The 22,683-nt window shown below is 36.9% G+C and overlaps 1 long non-coding RNA gene across 1 annotated transcript; it reads left to right on the forward strand.

The window, feature by feature from the left end:
* The first annotated feature begins 5,845 nt into the window (after positions 1 to 5,845).
* LOC131511005 (uncharacterized) lies at positions 5,846 to 14,629 on the forward strand. Its single transcript, XR_009261309.1, has 2 exons — positions 5,846 to 5,990; positions 14,558 to 14,629. It is a non-coding gene; the product is annotated as an uncharacterized LOC131511005 (long non-coding RNA).
* Positions 14,630 to 22,683: the final 8,054 nt, after the last annotated feature.

Below are 22,683 nucleotides of genomic sequence, written 5' to 3' on the forward strand. Positions count from 1 at the left end.
TGGGAATGTAAATGACAACAGCCCTTTAGTAAGGCAATGAAAAACTCTTATTTTATTTTATTTACTTGGTAAGTTTATTTATTTATTTTGAAGGAGAGAGAGAGAGAATGAGAACGAGCAGGGGAAGAGCAGAGAGAGAGGGGGACAGAGGGTCTGAAGCAGGCCCTGTGCTGAGAGCAGAGAGCCTGATGTGGGGCTCACACTTAGAAACTGGGAGATCGTGACCTGAGCCGAAGTTAGACACTTTAACCGACTGAACCACCCAGGTGCCCTGAAAAACTCTTTTAAAGAAAAACAAAAAGACCCCTGAATTCCCACTACCCTACAGAAATAAAAAGCACCAGCATCTTGGGTGGCAGAAAAACTGGAAACAACACAAAACCATCAATAAAGGAGGAATGAAGAATTATGCTACATCTATATTGTAAAGTATCATGCAGATATTAAAAGGAATTAGTTGAAGCCATATTTATTAATCTGGACAAAAATTTCCATGGTCTGTTAAGTGTGTAAAAGTTTCTAAGTAATGTATAGTAGATCAAATATTTAGTAATAAATATAAACTCCCATCCTTTCTCACCAAAAATATATGAGTAAATAAGTTTGGATAGACAGAGAGACATAACTAGGTCATCTTGACTACCTTAAGGGAGAGAGTAGGAAAGGATTAAATTTTCTTTGGATTATTCACCTGTAACAATGACTATCATTACTTTTTAATTAAAACAAAGAAATTTAATCTTAATTTAAATAAATGGATTTAATTAAAATGAAAGAAATTCTTCAAATTAAATGTCTTTAGTTAAAAAAAAATGAAATCAGTCCTCAGCTGAGATCTTGCTAAATTTAGAACCATATTTCTTCCATCAATCAATTTACAACCTAGTCCAAATAATACGAATGAAGAGGAACACAACCAGAGAAAAATAAATGAAAATACATGTCAAGATACTCCATCCCTTTGGAGGCTAGACAGCAATGTGAGTCAAGGCAAGAATGTAGAATTATGTGTTGTTTTTCTGGGTTGGGACAGGGATAGAGTAAGGGATTTGAAGAACAGGATTTGGGTTATGGGTACTGTGGTAAAGAAAAGGTTAAATTACATGATGGGATTATTGGATCAATCTAGCTAATTGTGTTTTTCTAAATCTTCTAAGTCCTTACTGATGGCTTTGCCTTAAAAAATTACTGTAAGATTGTATTAACACTTCCATTCTGATGGTGGATTTATTCATTTCTTTTTTTTGTTCATTTGTTCATTTTGTTCATTTGTTTATTTAACCTGTAGAGAAAACAAATTTTCTTCTGGAATATTTTTGCAGTTTTATGGCTATTGTTAAGTATTTTTATATCTTTCTGGTGAATTAAACCTATTATGATTATGTGATTACTGTTTTTATTCATGGTAATGCTTTTATGCCTTAAAATAAATTGTCAGATATTGATCTTGTTACACAAGTGTTCTTTTGTGTTTTTTTTTTCTTTCTTTCTCCAGCTTTGTTGAGCTATAATTGACATATAGCATTGTGTAAGTCTAAGGTGCGCAATGTGATGATGTGATACACATATATCGCCAAATGATTACAATAAGATTAGCTAGCATATGCGTCACCTCAAATAGTTACCCTATTTGTAACTATGTGTGTGTTGTGTGTGTGTGTATGTGTGGCGAGAATATTTAAGATCTACTCGCTTAGTAACTTTCAAGTATACAACACAGTACAGTTAACTATAGTCACTATAATGTTGCACATTATACCCCCAGAATTTATTCATCTTACACCTGGAAGCTTATACTCTGGGACGAACATTTCACTTCCCCCCACCCCTCAGCACCTGGCAACCACCAATCTATTCTGTTTTTATGAGTTCTGTCTTTTTAGCTTTCCTATGTGAGCTCATACAATATTTGTGTTCCTCTGACTTACTTCACTTCGTGTAATGTCATCAAGGTCCATCTGTGTTGTCACAAATGGCAGGGTTTCCTCTTTTTCTAATGGCTGAATAATATTCCTTCGTGTATAAATAATACATTTTCTTTATCCATTCATCTGTCAATGGACACTTAGGTCCATGTCTTGGCTATTGTGAATAATGCTGCAGTGAACAAGGGGGTATAGATATCTCTTATATAGAGATATATATCTATCTATATCTATATCTATATCTATATATATCTCTTATATATCTATATCTATATATATCTCATATAGATATATATCTATATATATCTCATATAGATATATATCTATATATATAGATATATATCTATGTATATCTCTTATATAGATATCTCTTATATAGATATATATCCTTAAGATATATATCCTAAAGTAAAATTCCTGGATCATACAGTAGTTCTATTTTCAATTTTTTGCACTGGTGTTCTTTTGATTGGTATTAAAGTGGTGTGACAAGTTTATGCCTTCATACCTACCATTTAGGCTTGTCTCTGGTTAATTGTTCATAGGTAAGATTTTTTTAAATTTACAATTCTAATATTTGTTTGTTTGTTTTTTTTCTTGGAGGAGGGAGTCCACTACTTTTTATTTTTTTTTAACATAATTTATTGTCAAGTTGGCTAATGTACAGTATATACAGTGTAGTCTCGGTTTTGGGGATAGATTCACGTGATTCATCGCTTACATACAACGCCCAGTGCTCATCCCCACAAGTGCCCTCTGCAATGCCCATCACCCATTTTCCCCCTCTCCCCTGCCCCCCATCAACCCTCAGTGTGTTCTTTGTATTTAAGAGTCTAATATTTGTCTTTTAAATGAAGAGTTTTTCCCTGTAAATTTACTGTGCTTACTGAGTTACTTAAGTTTGTTTTTTACTGTATTATTTTGTGCTGTATATTTTCCCCAGGCCTTTACATTCAGTAGTCTCTTTCTCTGCCTGATACCTCTGGTATCTGAGTTATGGCTTTTATATGGATCTAGGATCTCTGCCTAAGTTTTTAGGTTGACAGTTCAGTTAGGTATTTTACCTGACTTTATCTTAGTTATGACTTTGTTTAGTTTTTGTTTACACTTGGTACACCCAAAGGCTCATTCCATTCCTTTCCATGTTGCCTGCTACCTCACTGGGCTCAGGTCAGATCCAGTACCTGAGACCACTGTTTCTCTGGGAAGACCTTTAGGTACTTGTTGTCCTCTGGGCTCTAGTTATTGGATTCATCTTAATTTCTGCCTTTTGCAGACAACAAACTATGACCATTTTTCCTTTAAAATCTATTTCTCAGGGCGACTGGGTGGCTCAGTCAGCTAAGCGTCCAACTTCAGCTCAGGTCATGATATGGCAGTTTGTGGGTTTGAGCCTCGCATCAGGCTCTGTGCTGACAGCTCAGAGCCTGAAGCCTGCTTGGGTTCTGTGTCTCCCTCTCTTTCTGCCCCTCTCCAGCTCACACTCTGGCTCTCAAAAATAAATAAACATTACAATTTTATTAAATAAATAAATAAAATCTATTTCTCTTCCATCCTCTATTTCCAAAACCACTACCACAATTGATCTTGGCCAAAAGGCCAAGAAGCAATACCATAACCACCATCACATCCTAAGTGTAGGTTATAGTGCTTCACAGTTACACATTTAATAGCTATTATAGTGGCTCTTCTAGACACAGTACTTTTTTTTCTCATGTCCCTGCCATCATGTTTTTCTTTCAACAGAGGATACGGTCATGACATGACTATACTCAAAAATTCCCATAGGCTCTCCAAATAAGTTAAAGTTACCTTCAGAGCAGCATTCCAAAGCAACCTAATCTACTACTTCAACTTTACCTAATTATTCTCTAATTTGCTAGCATTGATCCTACCCTCCACCTCGACTATAAGCTTTCTCATAATAGTGAATTCTGTCATGTGCATTTTTTTATTTGTTGCTTCTTATCACCTTGATTTCTTGGTGATCTTCAACATCCTAATTATACCCCAACACTCTATTAGATGGTGAATTCACTGAGGGTTGACTGACCTTATCATTGTACTTTATTATGACAAGAACATAATAGCTACTCAGAAAAGATTTAATTACATACTACTATATATTGGTTGCTACACTATGGGAAACAGGACTGTCATTATCATAGACAATGTTTATATATATCTAGTTTCAATATCTGTAATAATACCTGGTGTTTTTTTTTTAATTAATGTTTATTTATTTTTCAGAGAGAGAGAGAGAGAAAGAGAGAGAGCAAGGATAAGCAGGGGAGGAACAGAGAGGGAGACAAAGAATTCAAAACAGGCTCCAGGCTCTGAGCTGTCAGAACATAGCCCTACACAAGGCTCAAACTCACAAACTGCAAGATCATGACCTGAGCTGAAATCAGATGCCTAATGCACTCAGCCATTCCAGCGCCCCCCTGGTAGGTTTCCTAATACAGAAATTTATGGATTGAGGCAGGAGGTATTTATTGCCATTTCAAAATCTGATCTTCCCTTTATTTATGTTAATAAAACCCTAGGTTTATCTAGATATTAAGAGGCATGGCACATAAGGAAAGTGGCTCAGCACCAAGGACAAATTGTGATTAGTTTACACCACAATTCTAATCCCATTCTCCTTGCCAACACTTAGACATATGCCTTTGTTCTGACCAATGAGATATGGCAAGGTCTTTGAGAGATTCTTAGAAAAAATTTCTAAATAAAAGAGACACCTGAGGACAAACTGGCCATCCTATTTTGGGATATAATTGGATACAGAAGTGATGCCTGAGACTGACATCACCATCCTGTGACCCTAAGGGGACAAACTTGAAGAAGAAAATTGATATGCTGGGGGGGGGGGGAACACAAAGGTGGAGAGAAACTAGGTTATTGATGACATCAGTCCTGGAACCAGCAACACCTAGATCCTGTTCTTGCTGCCAATTATAGACAAGAATTCTTCCACCTGCAGGCTAAAACCAAGGAGCTCAGAATGTGTAAGCACTCACTGTAGATTATTTGTGAATGTGTTATTATACAGTTAAAGTACTAATATAAAGAAAATAATAATATCTATAAAAGAGTTGATGTTCATTTTGACACTGATTTCATTCAATTCTTCCACACTAAGGGATTGGTTAAAAAGGTTTAGCAGGTGTGGTTAAGAAGACTGTTTCTGGCTTGATTCTGTTCTTGCTGTTCCATGCTTTCCTGGTCATTGTGTTCTTACATTAGGAGTCTTACTACTTTCAGAAAAAAGATAAATCTCAACCCCAACTCATGTGAATGATTACTTGTATTTTATTTTAATTTCTGTATATTATCCAAGTGTGGATAAGGATCAGTCAATATATGCTGAAAACTACCCAGCACAAGTCACCATTACCCTTGGATTGTACTGCTACAAGGGAGCTCAGTATCCTCAAAGAAAACCTGAGGCTCCTTTCTCATTCTCTTGGCAATGGTTCAGCCTCTTTGCTTGCCCTTGCTGTTCTTGGACTGCCCAATTCTGCTCTCTCCTGTAACTCTATGCCATGAGTGGTTAGCAGAAGCCCAGACACTGCTGAAAGAGGAAGGGAAGACATGTTTTATATTTTGACTTTTTTCTTGGTTAACTTCAATGAATTTTCTCATTGCAGAGTAACACGGATTCTTTGCTATTTCCTACTTCCTACTTCTGCTACAACATCAATAAACCTTTGCCCTGCCATATTTCAAACCCTGTGGCGCATAGTAAGGGTAGCATGAGGCTTGGAGTTTGTGGGGATACACAGTTTAGAATTTCCAAGGTACTGAGCTACATTTGAACGTTTATTTTTTGCTGTTTGCCCAACTCCCAACAGTGGAGTTTTGATTTACTTAGTGAGGAAATTAACCCTACTTTCCCTTATTCTTTCTCTGGTAGAAAGGCAAGAGAGGGAGTACAATTATATTGCAAGACGAAAACTTCACTTTATTTCATACCTGGGAAGGCACAGTACTTCCTCCAGGCTGAAGAGGAGAAAAACTGAACAGAGGTTCAACGCTGAAGATAACTAAAATGGTATAAAAACGGTATGGTATATAAAAATGTTAATTTCAAACTAGAACTAAATCAGTTAGGTATTTTTATATATAGGGGTGTGTAACTTCTTGAATGGTGACTATTTTCTCTATAGGTTTTAAAAATAAATCAGTTTTTGTAAAGCTCTTGTTTCTACCCCCTAATTTAGGCAGAATATTTTGGTATACAGAAAATAAAATCATCTGTAGCTTTTATGTATATCTTTATTGACCTTTGAAAGCATTCGTAAATTTTTTTTTTGATAAAAATAGGGCCATGTGTATGTGACATACACATTTAAAAATATATCTTTCCCACTCCTGAATCAATTGGCCTGTTATCTTGTTCTCTAAACCTATGTCATTCCACTTCACTGAACTGCTTGGGGGCATCTCTACTGCTACACTCCCATAATTAATCATTTCCTTTTTGGCTGGTTTGGCTGAGGGCCTCTCATTAGCCTGACATCTAGTCTCCTCTTCTCGGCTCAATAGCCTTTAGTTTTATCAACTTCCCTATGTGCTCTGCATTGAAGTTTATATTTGTCTTTTAACCATTCATTAGATGGTGACACTAGAATGGAAAAGAATGTAATTGACTGGTGGGCATCTTGACAAGAGAAAATAGTAACATCTTTATTTTCAAGGAGAGAAAAACAGAATACCCAAGAGAGAACTCTTCAAAGATTCAAGTAACCAGGAGGAGAGCTTTCCTGCATGAGCAAAAAGCTCTGGTGACAATGTTTCCATAGGGGATTAACATATTAGAGTAGGAAGAGATTTGCAGTCGTTGCTGATTTGATTTGGATGCAAGTCAGGATTTATATTCCATTGATTTTTAGAAAAAAATCGCATTTATTATGGAAAATTTAAAACACATACAAGATTAGAATAATATAATGAAGTCACATGTATCTATGACCCAACTTAAACAATTATCACTCCAGGGATCTCTTTAGTTTTTTTTCTTTTAAATAGGGTTTCCCTACAGCTTCCTTGGGCTGAGCTTTAAGAGAGTAGGGGCCTCCCTCAAACAAGAGTAGGTAGCAACTTTGAAGATTCCTTCCCAAGTCAAATTTTTAAAAAGTGAATTATTTTATCCAAACATTATATACATAAAGAAAAGTACACAAATCAAATGTATAGCTCAGTGACTTTTTATAAACTGGATACACCTGTGTAGCCAACAGCCAGTCAAGGCACAGAATATTACCAGCCTCTCAGACACCTCTGTGCCTACTTTGAGTTACTAACCCCCGAGGCGGTATTACCTGCACTCAGTCCTAATACCTTAGTTTTGCCTGTTTTGGAACTTTATGTAAGAGATCGCATTGTATAATATGTACTATTCTGTGTCTGGCTTCTTTCTCTCAATTTTGTGAGGTTCATTCACTTCGTTTTATGTAGTTTCAGTTTATTCATCTTTGTTGTGTATCTTGTTCCACTGTATGATTAGAACACTATTTATTTATCCACTGTATTATTGGTAGGTATTTGGGTTGTTTTTAATTTGCAATTATTACAAAATGGCGTAGCTGTGAATATTCCTACACATATTTCCAATATGTTTATTCCTGTTGAGTATAGATCTAAGAATGGAATTACAATGTCATAGGTCTTACATATAATCATTTTAAATTGAAATACTTAAATATTGCCAAACAGTTCTCAACCTGGTTATTTCTATCTACATTCTCACCTCCAATACATAAAAGTTCAAGTTGTGCCACATTATCACCAGGATTTGGTATTGTCAGTCTTTTTAATTTTAGCCATTCTGGTAAGTGTGTATAGACATCACACTGTAATTTTAATTCACATGTGTCTGATGACTATTAAGCTTGAGTACCTTTCCATGTTTCCATATTCTCTTTTTAAAGTGTCTCTGGGGGCACCTGGGTAGCTCAGTCAGTGGAGTGACCATCTGACTCTTGATTTCTGCTCAAGTCACTATCCCAGGCTCATGGGATTGAGCCCACATTGGACTCCCCCATGAGCGTGGAGCCTGCTTAAGATTCTCACTCCCTCTGTCCCTCTCCCTGATTTGTGCACTCTCCCTAAATAAACAAACAAAAAAGTGTCTCTGGATCTCTTACTCATTTTTCAATTGTTTTGTTTATCTTTTACTCATTGAATTATGGGAGTCATATATTGTTGATACATATGCGTCTTTTGTTAGACATTTGTACTGCAAATATTTCCCACTGAGTGGTTTACCTTTTCAGTACCTTATTGGTGTTCTTTGATAAACAGAAATGTTTCGGTTTTGTTTTTAATATCAGGCACTTTTTGTATCCTATTTAAGAAATTTTTGTTTACCCCAAAATAATCTCCCATAGTTTTCCTCTAAAAATTTTTATTGTTTCTCACTTTGTATTCAGATCTACAATTCCTCTGGAATTGATTTTTGCATATAGTTTGAGGTAGGGATTCAGGTACATTTTTTTCCTATATGGGCAAGCAACTAATTTAGCAACAACTTGTGTAATGACTATCTTTTCACCACTGCCATGCAGCATGATTTTTGTCGTGTGTGTGTGTGTGTGTGTGTGTGTGTGTGTTTCTAGACTCCCTTTTTCTGTTCCATTAGCCAATTTGTTTATGATTATGCCAGTACCACACTGTTGCTATCATTTTTTAATATGTTCTGATAATGGGTAGAACACCTCCTCCAGCTTTACTGTTCTTTTTAAAGACTGACTCCGACTTGCTATTTCTGGTCTTTTACAATTTACATGAAATTTGGATCAGCATGTCAATTTGTCAATTTATACATGTACAAGTGCACACGTGCACACACACATACACACATGAGCCCTTTTGCTAAAATTTTGGTTGAGAATTATTTGGATAGTGACCTGTTACAATCTCTATGTATAGCAGGTGGGAGGTTGGGAAGATAGCAGGCCAGAGAAATAAATGGGCCTAGGTAAGAGCCCAGAGCATAATAGATCATGTTAGATATTTTGAGCTTTGTTCCAAGAGCAATGGAAAGTCATTGCAGGGGAGCTAATAATCCTTTGGTGACACTCACCAGGCCCTCACCAGTGGTAGGTTCTGTGAGGACTCAGCTCTGTTTTGTGGCTGTCTAAAGCACCAGAGAGCACATGTGTTCAGATGTCATATCTTATGAAGCCTGATCTACAGCTGCATTTTCTTCTTCATTACTGTCTGAAGTGACATAGAAGGACCTCTGGAAGTCATCAAGTCCATCTCAAAGAAGTAGATTCTTTCTTATTGAGAGCATCAAAACCATTGTTCCTGAACTAAGTGGCACTAACAAGCCACAGTCAGTTTAATTGCCTCTGTCTCTATGTGATAGAAATGTCACCTCAAATCCCAGCTGTGTGAAAAGAGGGGGGCATCCCCTATAGGCTGTTGGGGCCTGTCAGTAAACAAGAGGGGCCACATTCCCTAGACACTGTTGTTATTGATAGTCTTGGGGAAGGGGATCAGGCTGGAAGGGCAGGAAAGGAGAAGGGAAGTATGCAAATAAAATCTTATGTCTGATTTCCCACTACCAGCCATAACTCATATGTGACTATGTTGACCTAACACATGGGGCATCTAGGACAGCCAGAAGAAATTATTACTCCTTTTCTTACTGTAGATTTCTGTGATGTGTGTGCATATATGCATGTAAAATATTATATAATAATGGAAATGTAGTGAATTATATGCAATCTGCACCATCAACAGAACAGTTTCCTTTGTAATCAATGAAGACATTATTCTCTGTGATTTTGTACTACCCAATCTGCACATATGTAAATGGCAACCCTGGTGCCATTATGAGTTTCTTTATTCATCAAAGAAGACGGGCTTGACCTTAGTAAAACAGAACCCAAGTTACTCCTTATTCACCCTTAGATCTACTTCAATCTGGCTTAAAAACAGAACAGAAATTTTTGCACCTATGAGTCTCTGTTGAAACCTAGATCAGTGTTTGCTAATGCAAGACAACTGTTTGTAATTATCCTCTCAAAATTTGTCATTCCCTTACTTGATCGAAACAAAGGGCTTTGGATAGCTGAGCATTTGCCATATAAACTAAATGGGTTCTCCAGGAGTTTTGTGAATCCAATCATTGGGCCCAATTAAGTTCTTCTGAGGTCAAGTTTGTACAAAGGTGGTCATGTCTGATATTGATTCCAGGTCACCTATCACGCCCCCTTCTTTCAAGCCACGCTGCTCTTTCGGGTCCTTGGTGTCTTTTCCTACCTGAAAAATCCATTTTGCCATTTCCATTCATTGTAGAAGTTCAAAGAAAGTTAAACTTCAAAAGGAGAATTTAGGGTCTTGTTCTTATTTCTCCCCAAAGGCACATTATTCTCTAAGTAAATATACTAAAGTTTTTCTAGTGCCAAGGATAGAGATAAAGCCTTTGTCAGGTCACAGAAGGTTCTGCTGCATCCTTCTTCCAAGAAAATGGTTACCATTCACCGCTGTAAATTTGCATAACTTCAAAAATCTAGGAAACAGAGCCTTTTCCAACAAAAATCTGCTCTAAGGGGCCTGCTACCTCTATCTGGAAACACCTGTATGCAGGCTTCTCTGGATTAAAATAGCTATTACATCTCACCAGGCACTCTGTAATATGTAAAACGTTTGGTCAAAGTGCCATGTTCATATACACCACTCAAAAAATGGCAGTTATTATTAAGCTGTTATTTTTGGGTCTTGCATTTTTTTCACATTGGAAAAATATTGTAAGATGTGTAACAAAAGTAAGAAAATGGGAGAAGTATGGTTCTTCAGTGTGTATTTTGCAAATACTCAGTTCTTTGAATGTTGCTTTTTAATTCTGGATATCATTAAACGCTGGTAATGACTTCTTACCATTCAGGAAGAAATACCTAAGTTTATTTATCAGAGAACACTGAATTCCCAGGAAAAGGGACTAAAATTCCCCAAATCTTTTACATTCACTTCAACCCTGGGTAAGACTATTGAATTAAGGACAATCCTTCCCATAACACACTGAATTAGCAAACAAATAACTTTTCTCAAAGAGCTTGCTTTTTCTAATCCCACTTGGTTCAGTTCTGAAGCATAAAGTTGCCTTTATAATTACAGTAACAGGTGATATTTTTAGCCATGTGTCCAATTTTATTAAAATTTTATGAGTTAGTCATATTGTATAAAATTCTCATTAGTTACATAAAAGCAAAAAGGAGATTATTAGTGGTTAGTAGAATGCTAGAGAAAAATCTTACATAAAAGTGTTTGCATTTTTGTTCCTAACGTATAATGTCATACACCTCAATCTTCTGTTTAACATTTTGTGGTCAGTGCCATATTCTGATGCCATCCTGATTCATAGCAATGACAGAATATACATTGAGTTTCGTTCATATGCTTTTAAAATTCATACTCCAGAATTAAATTTTGAATTTGCTCCTTGGCTAAGTATTTCCTTCAAGAGAATTATTTATACTATAGTTTAAAAGGAGGTTCATATTAAGGCAGAGATGTTATCAGGCTACCCAGAGTACCCTAAAATGGCTTAAACTTTGTGAGTTACCCGTGATATAGAGTCCTTTGTTCTACAGTCTCTAAGTCCTGATAATATTAGTGTCTGAGAAGAGATCTGTCTCAAGGACCAATTCACATTAACTCAAGTTCATGATATACCAAAATCTAAGAACCAGATAGCTAATGTATTAATTTGCAGTAAGACAATAACTGATGTTGGAAATGGAACAATCCATATGGGCTTCCAGATGATACTGAGAAAATATGAAATTAGGAAATGGTGATTTAATTTTAAGTTTAATATTCTTATGCTTTGACAGCATGATGTATCCATTTATATGAAAGGCAAATATCCATCTTCTCTAATCTCTAGGAATACTAGGAGCATTCCTGTGATTTTGCTATGTTGGAGAGCAGGCCATGGTTCTGCAATGTTTTTGAATAACTATTTTACTGGCATTCTGGTGAGGAGGTACAACCTCATTATATAGAACTGTCCCACATTTTACAAAAGTTTAACATTTCTGGCCCCTAGTAAGGATTACAATGATACTCTACAATTATTATTACAGCCCCCAAACAGCCTCATATACTTTCCAATGCCCCAGTGGAGGAAGAGGTCCTCTCCTGGTTGAGATCTACAGGTTGGCCTTCAATGGAAAGGGTCAAGAAGTAAAAAACTACCTTCTGTACAGTATGCTTACTTTTTGATTGGCTAATTTCTGATATTTTATGGTCTTATGCTTTTCTTTCCCAAGGTAATCTTTTAGAGGTCCATGTCATAGCTAGAAGATACCAAGAGATATTCACTGGACGCCACCTGGGGACCAGGGTAGAGTCCATAGGGAAGAATCCAAGGAGCAGACTCTAAGGGTCAACTTTATCAATGCCAATGAGGTTTTTACACTTTTTAGCGACCAAATCTGTCCCCAAGAGATCCTACATAGAACCCAGTGTAATATACAAATGGAAGTGAATACTCTAGTGGGAATTTGATGAGGTACGAGGGGGAAGATCCACCTATTCAACTTTCTAATGCTCCCTGAGGCAGCCCATGAGATAACTTTATGAAACTCGAGAGATGTAAGGAATGTAACTTCAAGAATTCTGTTTGTCTAGGCCTTTGCATGGTTTGGTTATACTCATTGAGGTAGATAATGACACACGGATTTGAACCAAAATCCCATCTTATAATGTAGTATGTTTCTCCCCAGAATGTGCTCTCAGGAGTCTACAATAGCAGATGACAGCTGTTCCTTCAACTGGGAATTCAGAGTGTTGGCTGCCTTTTTCTCAGGAGCATGGATTACTAGTGATCCTGCCTTCCTGAGATGGTAATTCTGGGCCATATATCACCACTACAAGACCCTGAATTCCCACTGGCACTCAGCTCCCATCTTTCCTTGACTTTGGCAGAAGATATGATGGCATCTTTACTTATCTCTCTCCTATCTTTGGAGATGTTGTCTATCTTTATGATGGCCTTTTAGGCTCTGCCTTGATCTAGTATATATTTTTCTTGTTAATTTTATAAATATTATTTATGTTAGACTTCTCTAGGAGTCTAGAGGTGCTCTGCAGTGGTCCTAGAAACCACCTATATAACTTCTGCAACTGTCTCCAAGTAAAACTAAAGGAAAAAAATGCAAGACAATTCAAGAGATCAAAAGGAAATCCTAAGTTTTAGTCATAGTGTGCTCTTTGTTTATCCCCAGTGATTAGTAAGATGGGTAGTTCATAAATGAGGATGCTTCTGTCAGTCCTCTGTCTTCTATTTCAAATACAGAAAGGAAAACCTTTGAGTTGGAACTGAGAGAAGATGGACTCTCTCTGGGCTCATTCCCTGCCTCCATGAAACAAGTTCACTGTTACACAGCTAGTAAGATGATTATTAAGAAGATTTTGTTACACCTTATCTGACTTCTAAGGCCAGCCCAAAGCAAAACATGTTCCTCTTCAATGATTCTAGTGTTGAACTATTTACATTTGGGTATCTCTTCTCCCCTACTCTCCCTGTACTCCCACTCTTGGTGCCCATTTTTTTCCCATGTTCTCTTCTTCAGGCCACCAAATGAGCTTTGATAATTTTAAAATTATATTTCATTAGCTATAAAAATATCTAAAATAAAATGTTTAACAGATTATATTAGTAGCATTCTAGGCATTATGGAATTAAGTAAGAATTATGGATGTGGCACTAACTTTCTAGAACTCTGGATATCACTCCATGTGATTACATCCATGTAGTGGGTTACCATCTTTTCTTTCTACACAAATTGTACCCCTTCCTAGATTCTTTCCCATTTCCAAGGGAAGAGGGTTGATGATTTGATTGGTCAACTTGGGCAGCATTAACATGAGAGTGTTTGTTCTGTCCATGTATATCACCAGTTTAGCTCTCACCCTTCCATCCATGAGACTAGGTAAGAGGACCCATGGGCTATCTTCAGTGACCCTGTGACCATTTCTCTCAAGATGAGGCAGAAAATCCACAGAACTAGAAAACTCTCCTTTCTTCCCTTGTTTTCCTTATGCCATGCATGTAGCTGAAGATTTCAATTTCAGAAGAGGTAGAAGTCCCATTTACTTGTAGACTTAACTCTAACTTGTTTACTTCACCCCTGCCTTTGTAGAGAGATATATTTGGATATTGGACATTTATTAAGCTTTTAACAAAAGTGTACTTATTACCGTTTGGCTGCTTTCCTTTGCGATGAGTTCCCCCAAGGAATTTAGTTGACAGTACAGAATAGGAGGAGGCACAAGGGGGAGGGAAGAGGGTAGCATTAATTAACAGAGCAGGGATAGAAAAATCCTAGATCTGTGGCCATAAAAACAATGATGAATCTCTTAGTTCTACCATAATATCATGAGCTCATTGGAGTTCATTATTCAACACCAGGGTATCTTGAGGGCTTGAGATATTCTCTGATCAAAGGGAAAAATTCTCCTCTTATCCTCTTAAAACCATATGGATTAGTAAGAGGAATTTAGAAAACTGAGTTAAACCAAAATGGTAAACTTATCAATAGAAAACGAGAATTAGGAATGGTGGAAAAGTTCAGGCTTATCATTATTTCATACCAATTTACCATCTGTTCCAGATTGAATAACCCATCTGGTGTCTGCTGCCAACAACTATCAACACATCTTCCAGATGCCTCTGCTGTACGTAATTATTAAAGTTTTTACTTGATTTAAAAACATGTAGAAGAGCAAAGTATGTATGTTTCATCCCAAATGAAATTGCAATGGCTTTCACTTTTCTGACGACTGCAATCTATTCACACTAAATCATTAGCTGGGCTGAAGTTCTGCTTGAGAATAACAACTGGTATGTGTCGAGCAAACTTAACAATTATGATGGCGAACACAGCTATGGGTAATGGTAACCAAAGGCCTACAAGAGGAAAAGATTCAGAGAAATTCCAGCCTCTTATAAGAACCAGAGAGTGCTAGAAATGTAAAAAGACTGACGAGAGTTCTCACAATCACATGTACTGACTTATTAAACATATATGTATGCAGGTGTAACTCCAGCTGCTGAAGTTTGGAGCTTAAGAAGATGGATGCCACACTAAGAGAATTAATTGTCAGTAAAAGTTGAGTCTGCCTAAAATAAAGCCAGGCATTGACTTCAAGTAGGCAGCCGAGAGGCTGCATGGTGCAGACAGAACTTAGTACTGAACTTGAAATCATATGATTTGGGTATGAGCCTTGAGTCTGCTAGTTGTCTGACTTGTGCAAATCACTTAATCTCTCTGGCCTTGTCTGCTCATTTTTCAAGTGTCACCAGAAGCATCCTGATAAAGCTCCTTGTAAACTATAAATCAAAATAGAGCTATTTTACACCCTTTTAGAATAAATCAAGATACAAATGGATTTTAATAATCAGTCAGTAAAAACAAGTTTATTACGTAAAGTATCCAAAGTATGTTTTTTATCCAGAGTAAAATAATGAAATATAAAATTTAAGTCAGACACATACACCCAAACTGATTCACAAAGACTGAAAAAACTTCATGAGGGACAAAGTTGGAATAATTCTTTTACAAATCCTCAAATTAATCTTTGTTAATTCAAACTTTTCCCTACTTACCCTCACTTTTATGAAGTGACCAGCTTAATACAGTGTGAATTTAATTCAATAGATATTAATTGAGTGTTTACTATGTGCAAAGGTTAATGTCAGACTCTAGAGACAAGTACAGAATTGCTAATCACCTGGCAACTGACACAGCTATCTTTCTTGTCTATACTCAACACCCTTTCTTATTGGTTGATACTTATTCTGCACTGACTATTAAAGATTTGAAGATCACCTCTGGATACATATATCAATAAAACACAGTTTCTCCTAGCCTTTGCCCATGCCTGAGCTTCATCTCAGTTTTCCAAATGCACAGTTAGTATAGGACACTAATTAAAGCATGGAGAGTTAAAGCACCAGTTAGTTTTATTGACTAAAGTGTACTAATTGATTCATTTGGTTGACATTAGGAGTTTGGCCATTAGAATCTAACTTAAGTTTACATTTTCCTGGGGAATCTGTGGCTTCCTATCTTGACCCACAATTTCTTTAGTGATATTTTTATTTTCCTGTCTGTTGATAATAGCTTCTCCTGATAAACTAAAGTTATCTCTATTATCCTGACAAGTCTATAAAATCAATACTGTTGTCACTTGATAGGTTGAGCTAGGATCTCAGATGTGTCTAGTGTATTTCCTAGGCAGTGGTGACTAGGTAGTAAAGAAGTTGACTCCAGATCTGTCTGATCTCAAATGCAGTGCTGTTTTTTTGTTTTTTTTGGGTTTTTTTTGGCTATTCTCTACTGAATGATTAGCAGGACTTCATCCTCATCATGGGCCCCATTTTATCTTGAGTCATACCCTACTTCTCTCCAGTATTTCTATTCCTTATCCATCAGATTATATTTCAAATAGGAAACCCACATTCCCATGGTGAAAAGGGGAAAATTTCCTCTCTCACCACAGCAATGAAGATAAATAACATTTATCCTATGACCAGGCAGGAATATCTCAATCATCACAACTGAGTGGGTAGTGAACTCCTGGTACCATTAATAAAAAGGGACATTTTCTTCATTGCAAAATCTTCTGCTACAGAATGCACAGAATTCTAGGGGTTATGGGACAAGAAGGCTTACCATGAATTTCTATAAATGAAGACTCTCAAGACTCTAAGTGTCATCCAAAACAAAATAGGCACAAGGGTAATTCCCAGAAGAGGGGTGGGGGAATGGTAGGCAATTCTCCCTTATCATGCTTTTATTATATGTGGGCACCAGATCAGTGGCTTGCATCCACTGCTTCATGTAGTTAGGTGGATTATCCGCCTTAGAGAAAACTTGTGACTTTGGTTTCATCACAACTATGTGCTAAGCTTTGTAGGTTCTGGTTTTTCTCATTTCCTTTCTCTTCTTCTCCAGTACTATCAGGATTGTACTTGAAAGATCACATTGACAGATTGCTTCCATGGGATATTTTTAGTGTTGTGGATAAGAAAATCTCCAGCAAAGGTCAGATCTTTCACTGTTTTAATTAAATTGCAGTGGAAGGAGATTATATCATAAGGGTGGCCAGCCAGCTAACTCTGCTGCAATATACACAAAGCCATCATAAGTCTCTTTTGTTACCATGTGTGCGTAAGAGTGACGTGGGGCAACAGGGCCAGGTTTTAATTTAAAATGAGTCTTGATAATTACTTCGATTTTTTTTTTCAAATTGTTGTCAAGGGATATTAAATAAGGTTTTGTAGATTCACAGTGACTCTGATTATTACTTTTTATTAGTATGATATTTTATTACTTCCCCTTCAGACATAAGCGGGCAATTTTTAGCCATCAGTTATTTGATACCACCAGCTTAAATCCTTTCCATCGCTTGTAGAAGATATATGCCTCCCCTGGAAGTTTTCAAAAAGTTTTTCCCCCATTTATTTACCTTCTTGTGTATTCTCCCAATGAGAAAATTGAGTTCATTTCTAAAACAAGTATCTTACACATATCTCTCCAAAGGATTCTTTGTTCTAAGGGAAAGAGAATGTTAAGGGCTGTTTCTGAAGTGCTCTATGATGAGGTTGAAATATTGCTGCTTTGGAAATGAATACAGACAGTTTCACTTATAATATATATGCTTCTTACTGGACTCCAAGAAAGCAATAACCAGCTCCACAGACGATTCAGCTCAACATCCCTTTTAGTCTAAGTGAGTGGGCAATGAAGAATTTTAAATTGACTTTCTTGGGTTACAAATCAGGTATCAGCATATTTATTTAAAATTCTAGAAAATATCCTGAAAACTACTTTTAAAGGATATAAAAGAAAGCTCTTATCTCAATTAGAACTACCTATCACTTGGCTCTGTGGGTTTTATAGATTCACAATAAGTTTGATTTATTAAGCAAAGAGAAAAGCCATTGTGCAGAATGTAACAAATGAGAACTGGTTATCAAGACTATGAAAACACGATAGTGCTATGGTACATGACTATTACTGAATATCTCTTATGATGAGTTCCTTTTTTGGAAGACTAGAGAAGCTTCTTACATGCAATATATAGGGATAGAAAGGCTCAAGGGAGAGGTAGAGGACAGAAAGAGATGGGGCACTAATCAAAATGTATCTCTATTTGACTTTTTCTGCTTATAAAAAAATGATGTGAAGGATCCCAACATCCTTCCTCTGCTTCTTCCATACACATTCCTTTTTTAAGATTGATAGCTTTCTCTCCACCTGCCAATTTAGCTGTAGTATCTCTCCTGAGAAGACTATGAAAATTATCCATTAGATCCAATGAATTCAACTTCAGTGGCATTCTTGTTCTTTGGGTAGCTATTTGTGATCTAAAATCTGGTCCCACCCTAACTACTGCCCTAATTAATTTTTCCCCTTCATGGCCAAAGCTCTTAAGAGAGGTATTCCCACAACTTCCATTTGCTCCACACCCTCTCTAATCTGCTCTCTTTTAATTTGACTTATTGCCTGTTCCATTTCACCCAAAGTGCTTTCAAAAGGTCAATGATAACTTCTCTGTGAAACTTGAAAGTTTAGTCCACCCTGTCCTTTCTAAAATACCCTCTTCTCTTGGTTTCCATGGCACCACAATATTTGTTTTTCTTCCTACCTCTTTAATTACTTCTTTGTCTTCTTTGTGAAGTTCTTCACCTTTGCTCATTTCATACATGTAATTATTGCTCAAAGTTCATTCCCAGGATATTCTCTCACTTTCTCTGGGTGATCTCATCCATCTACATGACTTTCATTCTCATTAAATGTCAATAATTTCATATTTTTATCTCCAGTTAAGCCTACTTGCTGAAGTGCCAGATCCATTGGTACAATGGTCTAGAGCACATATTACCCTAGATGTATTGGAGGCACTAAAAAGACAACTTTGTCCAGAATTGAATTCATCTTCTTTCTTCTAACCTCAACCACTCCAAACAGATTCTTCCCATGCTCTGTATGCATAATGATTTAAAACAGTTTACTAGGATTCAACCTGGATTTCTCCTTACCTGGTTTCTAGATTCAATTCCCTTCTTCCCATTTCCATTGTACTACCTCAGTCCAGGCCAGCAAATTTCTCTGGATGGACTCCCCATGAGTTTCCTAGTTGTTCTAACTCCTGTCTTAATTCCCTACAACCCACACTCTGCCCTGCAGACAGAGTCAACTTTCTTTCCTACAAGTCTGATCATGTTACCTTGCACACTTAAAACCATTATTGTCTTTCAAAAGCCCTTAGGACAAAACGCAAACTCTATAATATAACTTACAATTGGCTGCTTGTTTTAGTGGCTTCTTAATTTTCCAGCCTCTTCTAATAACTCCAACACCCACTGACCACCCTCTCCAGAGTTTTCCCCCAGCTCTCCCTCACCTTGGACGAACTGTACATGCTTCTCCTGCTGCCTGGAGTACACTTGCCTTCTTCTTTGCCTGGTAAGCTATTATTCTTCCTTTAGGCCTCTGCTGTATTTTACCTCCTATATTTTATTATAATTTTCCTCTACCTCCACAGGATGTAAGGGTGTCTGGCAAATGGTAGTTACTCACCAAATCTTTCCTTTTTTCTTTTTTAATATTTATTTATATTTGAAAGTGAGAGAGAGAGAATGAGCGCCAGTGGATGAGGGGCAGAGAGAGCTGGTGACAGAATCTGAAGCAGGCTCCAGGCTTTGAGCTGTAAGCACAGAGCCCAACATGGGGCTGGAACTCATGAGCCATGAGAGCATGATCTGAGCTCAAGTTGGACACTTAATAGACTAAGCCACCTGGGCACCCCTCTTTTTTTTTTTCTTTCTTTATTTAATTTGAGAGAGACAGGGACAGCACGTGTGGGGGAGGGGCAGAGAGAGAGAGGGAGAGAGAGAGAATGCCAAGCAGGCTCCATACTTCTAGCACAGAGCCCAACGCAGGGCTTGAACCCACGAAATTGTGAAATCATGACCTAAGCCAAAACCAAGAGTTGGACACTTAACTGACTGAGCCACCCAGGCATCCCAAATCTTTCAATAATTAAATTTCAAAGGCTAACTTCACAGCTACTTTCTCCAAAAATATCTTCACTCATATGTGGAATTTAAGAAACAAAACTAATAGGGGCACCTGGGTGGCTCAGTTGATTAAGCATCCGACTTCAGCTCAGGTCATGAGAACAGTGAGAACTGTTCGTGGGCTCGAGCCCCATATTGGGTTCTGTGCTGACATCTCAGAGCCTGAAGCCTGCTTCGGATTCTGTGTCTCCCTCTCTCTCTGCCCTTCCCCCTCTTGCACTCTGTCTCTCTCTCAAAATAAATATACATTAAAAAAAGAAACAAAACAAATAAACAAAGCGGGGGGAAGAGAGAGAGAGAGACAAACCAAGAAATAGACTCTTAACTGTAGAGAACAAACTGATGGTTACCGGAGGGGAGGTAGGTGGAGGGGATGGGTGAAATAGGTGATGGGGATTAAAGCGTACACTTATCATGATAAGCATTGAACAATGTATAGAATTGTTGCATTACCATACTGTACACCTGAAACTAATAGAATGTTAACAATACTGGAATTAAAATAAAAAACTTAACAAAATAAAAAAGAATAATGCTAGGTGAAATAAATCAGAAAAAAAGCTATCCTCACTATGCATACTTACTTTCAAGGACTTCTGTTGAACTAGTGTAGATAAGTTGACTGCCTGGTGATTTAATAAAGTAGACAATCAAATCCAGAAGCAGCCGCCAACAATATGAGTTCTTTTGTCAGCAATGACCCCTGAGCTTTCAGTCTACTAAAGAGATGAGGTCTCCAAGACACCAGGAGGAGATTACAATAGGCAGATGTCTGTATGTAGGCTTCTAAATGCAGTCTTCCCCCAGGTGGCTTGAGAACTCGGCTTGGGTTCCATAGACGGATATCCTACACCATGTGGATCCTTCCCAGTGCTCACTTCTTACTATGATTTCTACTATTCTCCTGTTCCCACAGTTACACCCAATTAGCATTTTATTTCCCTTCTTACCTCCTTTATTATTATCACCAATCATGCTTTATGTATTACTTCATGTGTTCAGTTGGTTCTATCAACAATCCCATGAGGTAATCTTTACTCCCCCTGTTTAATAGGGAAGAAACTGAAGCCTATCTATGGTCATCTAGCTATTCAGTAGCCAACTTGGGCTTTAACTCAAATGTCAGTATTTATTTTATGATTTCTGGAGTGTGAAACCCTTCTTAATACATCATTGTCACCTGTCATGCTCAATGGCATGTGTTAATTATTCAGTGAGTACATTCTTATTGGATAAATGTTTTAAATAAATTAAGATGTTGGAAATAAGACAGAAAATTCTTTCCACTTGATGTTAGTCTGTTTTACTGTAGTTTCTTAATGACTATGTGTAGGTATATTAAGCACAATATGCAACACACTCAAATAATTAACCAACTAAAACAGCAAAGAGTAAAAGGATGTGAAGGTTTGCCTTGGCCAATAGTAGGAACCACTCACTTTCCAGAAAAGAGATAACACAGAAAACCAAGTGAGCGTGACAAGAAGACTAGAAACAAATAACTGGGTAATTTTCATTTTGTACCTCAATCCTACAATTTGGCCAATGTGTATTTTACATCAAATATGCTTCATTTCAATTGATGTGTAATTTTAAGATACATAAATTTAGTAAAGTAAAATGAGGCACAAAATATACTTATTTTTTATTAGTTTTTCACATTAGTTTTTTATTTTATGTTACTGGAGATAATATATATTGAAGTCTAGCTGGGATCTCTGGAAATCTCTCTCTCTATATATATACATATATAGAGATATATATGATATTTATATTATTAGTTCCTATCCTTATGTTTCTAGGATAGATAACATACTCATTTATTTAGAGATAAGGAGGTGAGGGGGGAATTAAGGACTTTATTTTGATAAGGCAAATTACAGTAAAAGTCATAAAAATGTGAGATTTTAGACAATATTAATGATTTAACTCTATTAAGAAAAAAGTGAAATATTTGACTGCCTAAAGTAATCAATGATCTGGAAAATACACTTGTATCATTGCTTAAAAAGAAATGCTAAATTAGCACTGCGGATCAGGGGCATGGAAATAGGTATTTAAACATTTGGTTTGTGACTCTGGGGAGTACAAATTCTTTGGATCCCACTGTCTTCTAGCCTAGTTATTAACTCCAACTTCTTGTCTGAAAGTGCCATCTTACAAGCCTTGCTTGATGAGAAAAATCAACAAGCCTTTCTACCCTCCCACTATCACATCCTCTCTGATGCCCTTTATAGAACCCTTTTTAGAACCCTTGATTATATGTTCCAATCCAGTACTTGCAACCTGGATAATTGAATCAAATTGGTGAGAAAAAATGAATATTCTCACCTGCAAAAGAAATGATCGGATAATGATGACTAGGGTAAAAGGACATGCAGATTTTTGTGCTAACATCTCTAAAAATAGCCCAGAAGTTGCACGGAGAGCGTATACATCCTGTACCACCAGCCTAGGAACACTAAACACCATCATTGGATGTTGAAACACTATGGATCAAAATATAATGGTGGCTATTGTGGGAGTAATTGCTGATAATAATGTCTGTGAAAGCAAATTGTGAAGATGGTTGCTGACTTATCCCAAGAAATAACTATTTTATAAAAAGACACTACTTAACCTGGGTTGATGAATCAATTAAGAAAGTAA

Source organism: Neofelis nebulosa, chromosome 1, assembly GCF_028018385.1.
Source record: "Neofelis nebulosa isolate mNeoNeb1 chromosome 1, mNeoNeb1.pri, whole genome shotgun sequence".
NCBI lineage: Eukaryota > Metazoa > Chordata > Mammalia > Carnivora > Felidae > Neofelis > Neofelis nebulosa.